The 14,785-nt window shown below is 44.4% G+C and overlaps 1 pseudogene; it reads left to right on the top strand.

Annotated features, from left to right (window-relative positions):
- Positions 1-11,593: 11,593 nt before the first annotated feature.
- Positions 11,594-12,853, top strand: LOC100986351 (BTB/POZ domain-containing protein KCTD9-like; annotated as a pseudogene).
- The last annotated feature ends 1,932 nt before the right edge of the window (positions 12,854-14,785 follow it).

The raw sequence follows: 14,785 nt of genomic DNA, 5'->3' as shown, positions 1-14,785 counted from the left end.
AGTTGGGCTGCAACCAATCAGCAACGGGAAGGGCGGGGCCGGGGTAGGAGTGCAGCCAGCCGGCGCGCGGAACCTGGAGGAATTTACTTAGCCCCCGGAAAAACTGACCAATCCACGGTCCCTGAAGTCTGGTTGTGTTTACTACCGACTGAATCCGTGAGCTCTCTGACCAATCACCCTTTGCCTTACAACATGTAAAACGGTTATCAAATGCCTTTTAGGGCGGGATTTATCACTAAACTGCTCCAGGTTTGGACTATAGAAATGCAGCTGTTCGCTGCAACCAATCAAAACCCTCTGTGGTTTAGGCTAGCGAGCTTTCCGCCTAAATCCGCCAATCACAACAACGACTGCGTGATGTCTGAGGGCGCCGGAGAGGCGGGCCCTCAGGGCAGGCCGTACCGCCATTGGCTGGTTCTGAAGGATTTTTCCACCCTCGTGGTGCCCGGCCCTTTAGTGACCCAGGGCTCTTCTCCGGGGTGAATTCCCTTCGCTGAACACACACACACACACACGTAGAGGGTTGGAGATTGAGTTCCCACTTCATAGACGTTGGGAAAGATAAGATTCCAAAAAGCTCTTTAGGTTTAACTAAGCCAAAGTCCAGGGTAAAAACCGCGAATAAAAAACGCTGTCCATCGGATGGCAGTTAGGTCGGACCCCGCCCCTCGTCCAGTCCGGGTGGCTGCGCGTCTGGAAACGGTGGCGTCCCAGGAGCCCGGCGCTTGGCCCCGCACTCGGCTGCAGGTCAAATAAGCCTGTAGTCTGCATGCCCAGATTTATAATCACCTGCACTCCCCCCACAAAAAAATAGGAAGCCCTAAGCTCTCCCACTCCTGTCCCAAACGTGGAAGGGTCGCGGACTTGTATGGGACGCGGTCTGAAAAAAGCGAGCCCCGGGGCGACGCTCGGGTTTCCAGGTGCACCCTCGGAGGGAGAACCCGATCCCTGAGCATCGGACACTGGGGCCAGGGAAGAAACCCCCTTTCCTAGGGTGAGGACGGCAGAAGAAAGCTGCCTTCTCCGGCGCAGCGTGTCTGGGAGCGCTGCGTGGCTCTGGAGACAAAGGCAGGCCCGCGAACTCAGCTGGGTTCTTCTGGGGGTGGGGGTAAGGGTCTTGGAGGAGCTCCCAGAAAAATGGAACTCCCAGCCGGGCGCGATGGCTCACGCCTATAATCGCAGCAATTGGGAAGGCTGAGGCGGGCAGATCGCCCGAGATCAGGAGTTCGAGACCAGCCTGGCCAACATGGTGAAACCCTGTCTCCACTAAAAATACAAAAATTAGCCGGGCGTGGTGGCGGGCGCCCGTAATCCCAGGCAACTACTCGGGAGGCTGAGGCAGGAGAATCGCTTGAACCCGGGAGGCGGAGGTTGCAGTGAGCCGAGATCGTGCCGCTGCACTCCAGCCTAGGCAACAGAGTGAGATTTCGTCTGAGGGGAAAAAAAAGGAACTCCCCGCTTTAAGAATGGAACACACCGAATACCCCTACAGCAGATTCCATCCCTTCAGTTACTGGTCGGAAGTGCTGATTTCAAAAAGCAACCTGTTTGCGTGGATTTCTTTAAGGGCTCGGTGGAGTCTGATGTTTAATTCTTTTCCTTAAGATTTGCTGACACTATAGCCATCACACATATTTTACTGCCAGATTGATCGGTAAAATAAGGAAAATATGGAATGATGACAGTAAGCCAGGCAATAGGAGAGATTCTTTTGCGTATCTGCCTCTCAACGGTAAATGCCATGACCTAGATTGCCTCAGATTTACAGGCTGGCAAAAGTTTTAAAAATTGTATATTCAGAATTTAGGAGTGTGTGGAAGTGGACACCCGCTATATTGTGGACGGGAGTGTCACTGATGCCCTGTTTGACGATCACTTCGTAGTATCTATCAAAATTTAAAATATGCATTTGTTCCCTTCTAGATGGTAATTCCTCTCTAGAAATATATGCTACCGAAATACAAAGATGTGGAATAATAAACCCAAGGCTGTTTACCACACCTTTGTAAGTACAAGGGGCGGGGGGGGGGGGTGGGTGGGTAAGTGGACAACAAACCTAAATGTGTAACTAAAGAAGATTACAAAAATTTGATAAATATGTATCATGGCTCCTTCATGACTAAGGCTCCTATAGATACAAAACGAAAGTAATAAAACCCTGCGGCCAGGCGCGGTGGCTCACGCCTGTAATCCCAACACTTTCGGAGGCCGAGGAGAGTGGATCACGAGGTCAGGAGTTCGAGGCCAGCCTGACCAATATGGCGAAACCCCATCTATATTAAAAAAGTACAAAAATTAGCCGGGCTTGGTGGCGCATGCCTGTAATCCCAGCTTCTCAGGAGGCTGAGGCAGGAGAATCGCTTGAACCCGGGAGGCGGAGGTTGCAGTGAGCCGAGATTGCGCCACTTCACTCCAGCCTGGGTGACAGAGAGAGACTCCGTTTCAAAAAAAAAAAAAAAAGATCGGGTCTCCTTAATTTTTACTTTAACAGACAGGTGTTGTTACTTTAATAGTATTTAGGAAAACCTGGAATTTCAGGTTGCTTAGATTTTCTAATCACTGACAAAATTATTCCTAAAGTAACCTATACATTTCCCGAAAAATGTATCAATAAGATACTTCCTGAAATTAGACAAATAAGTTCTAAGATTCATAAGAGGAGATAATATTGAAAGAATAGGCAAGACAGTCATGGAAAAAATAAGTTGGATATCTACCTGTGAGGCAGGATAACAAGGTCTGGAGGCGGGGACCCTCAGGCCGACTCCTGCTGACTGGATATCAGACGCCACTCTCTTTTCACCCACGCCTTTTTCTGCGTGGCAGTTGCTCCGTGGCAGTTGCAAGCCCTCCTTTTTCTGTCTGGCAGTTGAAAAATGAAAATACCGGCCGGTCGTAGTGGCTCACGCCTGTAATCCTAGCACTTTGGGAGGCCGAGGCGGGCGGATCCCTCAGATCAGGAGTTCGAGACCAGCCTGGCCAACATGACGAAACCCCGTCTCTACTAAAAGGACAAAAATTAGCCGGGCGAGGTGGTGGGCGCCTGTAATCCCAGCTACTCAGGAGGCTGAGGCAGGAGAATAGCTTCAACCTGGGAGGCGGAGGTTGCAGTGAGCCGAGATCGCACGCCACTGCACTCCAGCCTGGGCGACAAGAGCGAGACTTGATCTCAAAAAAAAAAAAAAGAAAGAAAGGCAAGGCAGGGCAGGGGAAGGCAAGGCAGGGCAGGACAGGGCAGGGCAAGGTGCAGGGCAAGGCAGGGCAAGGCAGGGCAAGGCAGGGCAAGGCAAGGCCTCTGATAGCTCCTCTCCTGAAAAAATCAGACTGATCATGGGCCCACTCTTCATGCTGATTGGTCCCTTCCTGCAACCAATCAAACTGGTTACTGGCCTACTCTTCATTCTGACTGGTCCCCTACCGCAACCAATCAGACTGATGGTGGGCCAATGGGAAACCTCTAGAGGTATTTAAACTCCAAAAAATTCTGTATCCCACGCTTTTGAGGCTTGTTCAACCCTGCTCCCACCCTGTGGCGTGTACTTTTGTTTAAAATAAATTTCTGCGGCTGGGCGCTGTGGCTCACGCCTGTAATCCCAGCACTTTGGGAGGCCGAGGCAGGCAGATCACGAGGTAAGGAAATCGAGACCATCCTGGCTAACACGGTGAAACCCCGTCTCTACTAAAAATACAAAAAAATTAGCCAGGCATGGTGTCGGGCGCCTGTAGTCCCACCTACTTGGGAAGCTGAGGCAGGAGAATGGCGTGAACCCAGAAAGGGGAGCTTGCAGTGAGCCGAGATCGAGCCACTGCACTCCAGCCTGGGTGACAGTGCGAGACTCTGTCTCAAAACAAAACAAAACAAAAAATTAGCCAGGCATGGTGGCACACGCCTGTGATCCCAGCTACTCGGGAGGCTGAGGCAGGAGAATCGCTTGAACCCAGGAGGCGGAGGCTGCGGTGAGCCGAGATCGCGCCATGGTGCTGCAGGTTGGGCAACAAGAGCAAAACTCCGTCTCGATAAATAGATAAATAAATAAATTTCTGCTTTCACTTCCTTGCTTTGTTTGTGTGTTTTGTCCAATTCTTCAAAATGCCAGAGAACATGGACAACTACCTTCAAGTGGTAATACCTGACTTTTTACAACAAATTTAATATCAATTTAATCAAATATAATATTTTTAAACCAAACTATAATAGCAAAAGAAGAAAACCTGGAAAGAATTTTTTTTTTTTTTTTTTAAGATAGAGTCTTGCTCTGTCGCCCAGGCTAGGGCAGTGGCACGATCTCAGCTCACTGCAACCTCCACCTCCCAGGTTCAAGGAATTTTCCTGCCTCAACCTCCCAAGGAGCTGGAACTACAGGCTCACACCACTGTGTCCGGATAATTTTTGTATTTTTTCGTAGAGATGGGGTTTTGCTATTTTGACCAGGCTAGTCTTGAACTCCTGACCTCAGGTGATCTGCCCACCTTGGCCTCCCAAAGAGCTGGGATTACAGGCGTGAGCCACTGCACTTGGCCAAACAATATATTTTATAATCTTGAAGTAAAGTAGACCTTTTTAAACAAAATACAAAGCCTGAGAGGTAGAGAGTAAGTCTGATAAATGAAGCTAAATAATAATTTACATTTTTCTATTGTGCAAAAAATTCCATAATTGAAAGACAAAGAATAGAGAAAACTATTTGCAACACATAACATAGATTTTAAAAAAATTTTTTAGAGACAGAGTCTCACTCTGTCATCCAAGCTGGAGTACGGTGGCATGATCAACTCACTACAGCCTGAACCTTCTGGGCTCAAGCAATCCTCCTGCCTCAGCCTCCCTAGTAGTTGGGATTACAGGCATGTGCCATCATGCCTGGCAAGTTTTTATTTTTTGTAGAGATGGGGTCTCACTGTGTTGCCCAGGATGGTCTCAAATTCCTGACCTCAAGCAGTCTTCCTGCCTCAGCCTCCCAAAGTGCTAGGATCACCGGCATGAGCCAATGTGCCCGGCCATAACATAGATTTAAAAGGCTAGGTTCCTTAACATATAAAGAGTTCCTGTATCTCAGTAAGACCAACAACCAACTGTAAAAATAAGCAAAGGACACAAATAGAGAATTCATAGAACAAGACATAAAAATGGCTCACACCTGTAATCCCAGCACTTTAGGAGGCCGAGGCTGGCGGATCATGAGGTCAGGAGTTCGAGACCAGCCTGACACACATGGTGAAACCTCATCTTGACTAAAAATGGAAAAATTAGCCAGGCGTGGTGGCACGCGCCTGTAATCCCAGCTACTCAGGAGGCTGAGGCAGGAGAATCACTTGAACCCCAGAGGCAGAGGTTGTGGTGAGCCCAGATGGCGCCACTGCACACCAGCCTGGGTGACACAGCAAGACTCCGTCTTAAAAAAAAAAAAGAAAAAGAAAAAAGAAAATGGCTGATAAACATGAAAAGATTCTCAATCTACCTCATACAAAAGAAATACTAAATATAATACAATGAGATATCATTATTCAACTATCTGGATCAGAAAAAAATCAAACTATTTTATAACATGCCATGTTTGCAAGGGTTTAGGTATAAGCAGCCATTCTTATTCATAGCTAGTGGGAGTAGAAATTGGTACAGATTCTACAGAAGTCAATTTGGCAGTATCTACTAATGGAATCCACTCAGAACTACTGATGTGCTATGGAGATTATTTTAAGCTGAAAACATCTAACAAACAGCAGCCATAAAGAAAAAATCTTATCTAAGCTTCTTTCCTTGATTTATCCAAAGCTTCCTGAAAATACAACCATCACAAATCCCCTTTCCAGGTGGTTTACAACCAGAAAGGAGATAGCTCATTTGCACCTGGATGAGAAATTACATAAACAAAAGGTTATCAGAATTGTCTGTACCTTCCACTTCTTTGCTCTCACTTGTTTCTCACTAGTTTCTCACCATTTGCTTTCCCTTGAAGTCCGAACTCTCTTCCTTGAAGGTCCTGTCTCTCCTTATTAAGATGATACATAAATCCTTAACTCTAACTGTAGGGAGTGTCACTTTTTCTGTACACTTCCACATACATGAATAAACTTGTCTTTTCTTCTGTCAATCTGTCTTTTTTCAGTTAATCTGTAGGGCTCCAATCATTGAATCTTAAGTTGGTAAAAATTCATCTACAAATAATCTCATACTCAGTGAGATCACACTTTTAGAATTTTATCCCACACATATACACAAGTATAAAATCACATATGCACAGTTATTTATTGCAGCATTATTTGTATTAAAAAACAATCCAAAACAAACAATTCATCAGTGAGGACTAACTAAATAAATTAGAGTACATCCATACAATTGAATCTATGAAGTTGTTAAACAAAATATTGAGGGAGGCTGGGCGCAGTGGCTCATGCCTGTAATTCCAGCACCTTTGGAGGCCAAGGCAGAAGGATCACTGGAGTCCAAGTGTTTAAGACCACCCTGGGCAACATAGGGAGGCCCCATCTCTGCAAAAAATACAGAAATTAGCCAGGTTTGGTGGCGTGCACCTGTAGTCCAAGCTACTTAGGAGCCTGGGTGCAAGGATCACTTGAGCCTGGGACATCAAGGGTGCAGTGAGCCATGATCATGCCACTGCACTCCAGCCTGGGCGACAAAGTGAGATCCTGTCTCAAAAAGAAAAAAAAAAAAAAAAAATTGAGGAAAGAAAAAAAAAAAAAGAATGAGGAGACTTTCACTTTTGCTATAACAGAGTAACTAACTGCTCCCGTACTTGTCCTCCGTGAGTAAACACCTAGAAAACTAGAAAAAAAAAAAAGGTGAAATAATGTTTTTAGACATTGGACAATAGGCAGCACAAAACAGTGATTCCTGAGAGAGGGGGGAACAAAAGCAAGGGAGCCTTACAATTGCTCCAGTTTTCTTCCCGGAGACACTTTCTGGACAACGAAACAGGAGGGAGAGTTCAAACAGAGCATGGTAGTCTCCCACTGATTTGAGGAGAGAGATTGGAATTCCAAGAGAGTGAGTCAGCAGGAATTTGCAGGGTAAATTACTGGAGAAGAGGCACCTAGGCATAAAAAGCCTTCCAGAAATTCTTCCTAGGAATCTTCCACAGTGTGTTAGTGATTACCAAACTGTGTATGAGTAAGATGAAACTCTAAAAGGCCAGGCAAAGAACAATTCTGAAAAATCACACAGAGATGGGAAACATTCAAATTCTGACTAAAGCTGAATAATAAAAATAAGATTTTGTTTGTTTTTCAATTTCTTTAAAAGAAAGGCTTTTGGCCGGGCACGGTGACTCACGCCTGTAATCCCAGCCCTTTGGGAGGCTGAGGTGGGCGGATCACAAGGTCAGGAGTTCAAGACCAGCCTGGTGAATGTGGTGAAACCCCATCTCTACTAAAAATACAAAAAAATTAGCCAGGAGTGGTGGCAGGCACCTGTAGTCCCAGCTACTCAGGAGGCTGAGGCAGGAGAATCACTTGAACCTGGGAGGCAGAGGCTGTGTGAGCCGAGATTGTGCCACTGCACCCCAGTCTGGGCAACAGGGCGAGACTCCGTCTCAAAAAAAAAAAAAAAAAGAAAGGCTTTTACATTGTATGTGAAACGGTGTAATATTATCTCTATGTACACGGATATTTTAAAGATGCATTTTTTTTCTTTTTTTTTTTGAGATGGAGTTTCACTCTTGTTGCCCAGGCTGGAGTGCAATGGCTCAATCTCGGCTCACTGCAACCTCCGCCTCCCAGGTTCAAGCGATTCTCCTGCCTCAGCCTCCCTAGTAGCTGGGATTACAGGTGTGTGCCACCATGCCCAGCTAATTTTGTATTTTTAGTAGAGATGGGGTTTTACCACGTTGGTCAGGCTGGTCTCAAACTCCTGACCTCAGATGATCCACCCACCTCGGCCTCCCAAAGTGCTGGGATTGCAGGCATGAGCCACCATGCCTGGCCAAAGATGCATGTTATAAACCCTAGAGCAGGGGTCAGCAAGTATTTTCTATAAAGGGACAGACAGTAAATATTTTGGGCTTTGCAAACTGCAAGTGGTCTCTGTTGCATATTCATCACATATTTTTCTTCCTCCTTTTGTTTTTGTTTTGTTTTGTTTTTGCAACTCTTAAGAAATGTATAAACATTCTTAGCCCAAGGATTATATAAAAATAGGCCAAATTTAGCCATTGGGACATTGTTACAAACTGAATGTTTGTGTCTCCTCCACCTGGATTGATGTGTTGCAGCCCTAACCCCCAGTGTGATGGTATTAGGAGGTGGGACCTTTGGGAGGTAATTAGCTTTAAATGAGATCTTGAGGGTAGAGCACCCAGGATGGGATTGGTGGCTGTAAAAGAAGAGGAAGATGGAGTGGTGCCTCACACCTGTAATCCCAGTACTTTGGGAGGCTGAGGCAGGCAGATCAGGAGGTCAGGAGTTTAAGACCAGCCTGACCAACATGGTGAAACTCCGTCTCTGCTAAAAACCCAAAAATTAGCCAGGTGTGGTGGTGCACACCTGTAATCCCAGCTACTCAGGAGGCTGAGGCAAGAGAATCGCTTGAACCTGGCATGTGGAGGTTGCAGTGAGCCAAGATAGCGCCACTGCACTCCAGCCTGGGCAACAGAGCAAGAATCTGCCTCAAAAAAAATAAATAAATAAATAAGAGAAAGAGACACTAGAGCTTCTCTCTCCGTCATGTGAGGATACAGCAAGAAGGTGGCTGTCTACAAGGCAGAAAGGGGGCCCTCACCAGGAACCGAATCTGCTGGCACCTTGATCTTGGACATTACAGCCTCAAGAACTGTAAAAAATAAAGGTCTGTTGTTTAAGTCACTCACTCTGTGGTATTTTGTTATAGCAACCCAAGCCGACTAAGACAGTCATATTTGCCACCCCCTTCTCTAGATCAACCACTGAAAACACTAAAGAGGTATATCTAATAACCAATAGTGGAAATAAAATAAATACTAAAAAAATTCTAATAATCCAAAAGAATGCAGGAAAAAGGAATAAAAAAGGAATGGCACAAATAGAAAACAGTAACTGAATGGTAGATTTAAACCCAACAATGTTGATAATTACACTAAATGTAAATGCTCTAAAAGCTTCAATTAAAAGGCAGTGATTGTTAGACTGAATAAAAAAATAAGACCCAACTATATGCAGTGCATAGAAAACCAGTTTTAAATATAAAGACATAAATAGGTTGAGAGTAAAAAATATGGAAAAAGATATATCATATAAACGACAATCATAAGAAAACCAGAGTGACTATATTAATATTTGGTAAAGTGGATTTTAGGATAAGTTATACTGCAAGATATTAAGAAAGACAATTCTAATGATAAAAGGGTGAATTAATCAAGAAGAGATAATTCCCCTGAATAAACATGTTTCTAGTATCAAAGCTTCAAAACACATCTTAGCCCATTATCTGTTGCTATAACAGATCACCAGCACAGGCTGGGTGTATTAGCCCATTCTCACACTGGTATAAAGAAATACCTGAAACTTGGGTAATTTATAAATAAAAGAAATTTAATTGGCTCACAGTTCCACAGGCTCTACAGGAAGCATGGCTGGGGAGGCCTCAGAAAACTTACAGTCATTGTGGAAGGTGAAGGGAAAGCAGGCATATCTTACATGATGGGAGCAAGAAGAAGAAAGTGAAGGGGGAGGTGCTATACACTTTCAAACAACCAGATCTCATGAGAGCTCTATCATGAGATAGCACTAGGGGAATGGTGCTAAACCATTAGAAACCACCACCATGATCCAATCACCTCCCACCAGGCCCCACCTCCAACACTGGGGATTACAATTCAACACGAGATTTGGGTAAGGACACAGAGCCAAACCATATCACTGGGTAACTCATAAAGACAGGGAATTAGTTGGCTCATGGTTCTGGAGTCCAGGAAATCAAAGAGCATGGCATTGGAATCTGGTGATTCCAGCCTGAAAAGGCAAGCCAGTGTATGAGACAAAGGAAGCGAGAAATTGGGCTGAACTAGTCTTTTTTAAAATCGGAAAACCACTACTCTGATAACTAACCCACTCCCACGATAATGGCATTAATTAATTCATGAAGGCAGAGCCCTTATGACCTAATTACTTCGTGTGTGTGTGTGTGCACGTGCGTGTATGTGTGTGTGTGAGAGAGAGAGTCTTACTCTGTTGCCCATCCTGGAGTGCAGTAGCAAGATCTCAGCTCACTGCAGCCTCAGCCTCACCAACTCAAGCATTCCTCCCACCCCAGCTTCCCATGTAGTTGGGAGCACAGGTGAATGCCATCACACCCAGCTAATTTTGTTTGTTTGTTTGTTTGTTTGTTTGTTTATATTGAGACGGAGTCTTGCTCTTTTGCCCAGGCTGGAGTGAAGTGGCACAATTTTGGTTCACTGCAACCTCGGCCCCCAGGTTCAAGCGATTCTCCTGCCTCAGCCTCCCAAGTAGCTGGGATACAGGCACCTGCCACCATGCCCAGTTATTTTTTTTTTGTATTTTTAGTAGAGACAGGGTTTCACCATGTTGGCCAGGCTGGTCTGGAACTCCCAATCTCAGGTGATCCAACCGCCTCAGCCTCCCAAAGTGCCGAGATTACAGGCATGAGCCACTGCACCCAGCCTTGTTTATTTTTTGGTAGAGACAAGGTCTCACTATGTTGCCCAGGCTGGTCTCGAATTCCTGAGCAATTCTTTCACCTCAGCCTCCCAAAGTGCTAGAATTACAGGCGTGAACCACCATGCCCCGCCCCTAGTCACTTACTAAAGGCCCCACCTCTTAATACTACCACAATGGCAATTACATTTCAACATGACTTTTGGAGGGGGCATTCAAACCATGGCAATATGTGAAGCCAACAAAACTGACAGAACCAGGCCGGGTGCGGCGGCTCACACCTGTAATCCCAGCACTTTGGGAGGCCAAGGCAGGCAGATCACTTGAGGTCAGGAGTTCAAGACCAGCCTGGCCAACATGGTGAAACCTCATCTCTACTAAAAATACAAAAAAATTAGCCAAGCGTGGTGGCAGGTGCCTGTAATCCCAGCTACTCAGGAGGCTGAGGCAGGAGAATCGCTTGAACCCAGGAGACGGAGGTTGCAGTGAGCTGAGATCGCACCACTGCACTCCAGCCTGGGTGACAGAGTGAGACTCTGCCTCCAAAGAAACAAAAACAAAAAAACCTGATAGAACCTAAAAGGGCAATTCTAGAGACTCAGCAGTATCCACCCTATAGTATGTTTTTTCCATTTTCTGTGTCCCTCCTAGGAAGTTAGTTCCTGAAGCCAAGGATCGTAGATTTTAATTCTTATATCTTTTGAAATGTCTTGTACAATGTTAGAAGACAGCATGAGGATTTTAAAACATCTGAAAATTGTTCAGCGATAAATTTGACTGTGTATTAAGAATCCTTTTTAGGGGTGGGAAGGAGGACCAGCCGAACCCTCATGTGGGACAGAGTGCGTGTGTGGTGTGTCCCCAAGGGCAGGAATTTGGCGAAGGGAGGTGAATCAGAGTGGGTGGAGGGAGGGGAAGGGCAGGAGGAGAAAAAGGTGGGAAGAGGACCAGGTGGGAGGGTGGCGGCTCACTCAGGAACCCACGGGGGCAGCGCAATGAGGCGGGTGACCCTGTTCCTGAACGGCAGCCCCAAGAATGGAAAGGTGGTTGCTGCATATGGAACTTTATCTGATTTGCTGTCTGTGGCCAGCAGTAAACTCGGCATAAAAGCCACCAGTGTGTATAATGGGAAAGGTGGACTGAATGATGATATTGTTTTGATCAGGGATGATGATGTTTTATTTGTGTGTGAGGGAGAGCCATTTATTGATCCTCAGACAGATTCTAAGCCTCCTGAAGGATTGCTAGGATTCCACACAGACTGGCTAACATTACATGTTGGAGGGCAGTACTTTACAACTACCTGGAGCACTTTAGTGAATAAAGAACCTGACATTATGCTGGCCCACATGTTTAAGGACAAAGGTGTCTGGGGAGATAAGCAAGATCATAGAGGAGCTTTCTTAATTGACCAAAGTCCTGGGTACTTTGAACCCATTTGGAACTACTTGCGTCATGGACAGCTCATTGTAAATGATGGCATTGATTTATTGGGTGTGTTAGAAGAAGCAAGATTTTTTGGTATGGACTCATTGATTGAACACCTAAAAGTGGCAATAAAGAATTCTCAACCACCAGAGGATCATTTACCAATATCCCGAAAGGAATTTGTCCGATGTTTGCTAGCAACTCCAACCAAGTCAGAAATGCGATGCCAGGGTTTGAACTTCAGTGGTGCTGAACTTTCTCATTTGGATCTTCGATACATTAACTTCAAAATCACCAATTTAAACTGCTGCAATCTTGCACATGCAAATCTTTGCTGTGCAAATCTTGAATGAGCTGATCTCTCTGGATCAGTGCTTGACTGTGCAAATCTCCAGGGAGTCAAATGCTCTGTTCTAATGCAGAAGGAGCATCTCTGAAACGGTGTAATTTTGAGGATCCTTCTGGTCTTAAAGCCAATTTAGAAGGTGCTAATCTGAAAGGTGTGGATATGGAAGGAAGTCAGATGACAGGAATTAACCTGAGAGTGGCTACCTTAAAAAATGCAAAGTTGAAGAACTGTAGCCTCAGAGGAGCAACTCTGACAGGAACTGATTTAGAGAACTGTGATCTGTCTGGGTGTGATCTTCAAGAAGCCAACCTGAGAGGGTCCAACGTGAGGGGAGCTAGATTTGAAGAGATGCTGACACCACTACACGTGTCGCAAAGTGTCAGATGAGAATTTTAGGGGCTGAAGGAAGATGTGCAAGATGAAAATGTTTTCCTTATCGCTTTTCTTTCTCCACCCACTCAGTTGTCTAGAAGAAATAACACTGTCAGCAAATTTTAAAAAATCATTTAGAGGATTATGCTTGTTCTCAGCATGCATAAGGGAAAAAACTGACTTTTTTTTTCCATATTCTGATTTTTAACACAAAAGCACTCATTCAATAGATGTAGGGAAACTAGATATTGCTGCCTTTTGAATGGGGTAGGGGAGTTTACCTGGTTTTATGACCACGAATAGTATCTATTGTATTTGCTTTTAAATAGGCATGATGTGGAAATGCCCTCTTGGTTTGAGATGCATTTGAGGATTTTAATTTATGGAAAGCACAACATATGCAATTATATTTATTGAATACCTAGATGCAGTATGGATATTTAAATTGTTAAAACTTTATGAAAACTTGGAAAAGGTTGCTCAGGTTTATAAATAGCTTCAGTGATGCCTCCCCTCTTTAAATACCTGTCACACCATATGAATATGGTGAGATCAGACTCCCTAAAACTCTTTTCAGGTTCATTTTTATGTTTACTTTTTAGAACAAAATGTAGCCAAATTAAAGTAATATCCAGTTCTTACTGATTGAGACAGAGTGGAAAGAAAGACATCGTTGTACATCACTGTCATTCCAAAGGTACAGTGGAACTCCAGATGGAGGAAGAACTTACCTATCACTACAACACTTGTAAATGAGCATTTCTCAGAATTTCATTCTAGGGAAGTTCCACTCAACACCAGACCAAGAAATTCTATCTATTTATACTATCAGCCTAGTTTTCTTTCTTTTTTTTTGAGACGGAGTCTCGCTCTGTCACTCAGGCTGGAGTGCAGTGGCGCAATCTCAGCTCACTGCAAGCTCCGCCTCCTGGGTTCACGCCATTCTCCTGCCTCAGCCTCCCAAGTAGCTGGGACTACAGGCGCCTACCACCACGCCGGCTAATTTTTTTTGTATTTTTAGTAGAGACGGGGTTTCACCATGGTAGCCAGGATGGTCTTGATCTCCTGACCTCGTGATCTGCCCACCTCAGCCTCCCAAAGTGCTGGGATTACAGGCCTGAGCCACTGCACCTGGCCTTACCCTAGTTTTCTAATACAATCATCACAAGCATAGGAAGATACTTCAAAACCAAAAATCCAAGGTGCATCATTAGTATTCGTTTAATTCAAATACCAAATAGTTTACATAGGGCTAGCTTAGAAACAGACATTAAATCCAGATCTACTGCAATCAAAGCTTATACTATATGAATGAAGATGGTAGAGTTGCCTGTTAAAAGGCAATGTAATATAATTGCAGCTAGAATCCTACAGTGGGGAATGAGGAATTTTAAACAGACATTTGATTACAGCCACCAAAAAATATATATAAAGTAAAAATAAAGGCATTTGGCTGGTCCAAGATGTAATACCAATCAGTCAGTACCTGTGATTCTTTCACTTATATTTTTTATTTTTTTAAAAACAAATTTTAGCCCAATTTTCTTGAGTCATTATCTCTCCGCAGCAGCAGAGGAAGGGCCTGTATTCCCTACCAATGGCCTGGTGTCCTTATGTCTACCCCAAGAGCAGGGATATTAGCTGTGTCCAAATGGGTTCTAAATTCTACAGACTCATCAACATGAGGCAAGAAGTCATTGAAAACCACTTTTGTCTCCTTTGGGAGAATGACATATCTTTAGTATTTATGTAGCTTATTCTTCTATATCTACATATGCAAAGCTTTCCTTAACAGTAAAGGGTACATATGCATAGTGGGAGAAGATCAGACCTTTACGAGTGAAGGAAAGCAACTTCAGAAATGAATTATTTTCTTTGCTTTATTATTTTTACCAAGACAGTGAAGTATTGTATGGGGAGATAATCTATTTTCCTAATCAATATGTGCCTAAATTATATTTAAATCATTTCACTCTGTACTATATTTTTAGGAATTATAGAATGTGTTATTCATTCACTTAAAGGTACTTC

Source organism: Pan paniscus, chromosome 11 (genome assembly GCF_029289425.2).
Source record: "Pan paniscus chromosome 11, NHGRI_mPanPan1-v2.0_pri, whole genome shotgun sequence".
NCBI classification, from domain to species: domain Eukaryota; kingdom Metazoa; phylum Chordata; class Mammalia; order Primates; family Hominidae; genus Pan; species Pan paniscus.
This window is presented reverse-complemented; position numbering and strand designations above follow the sequence as displayed.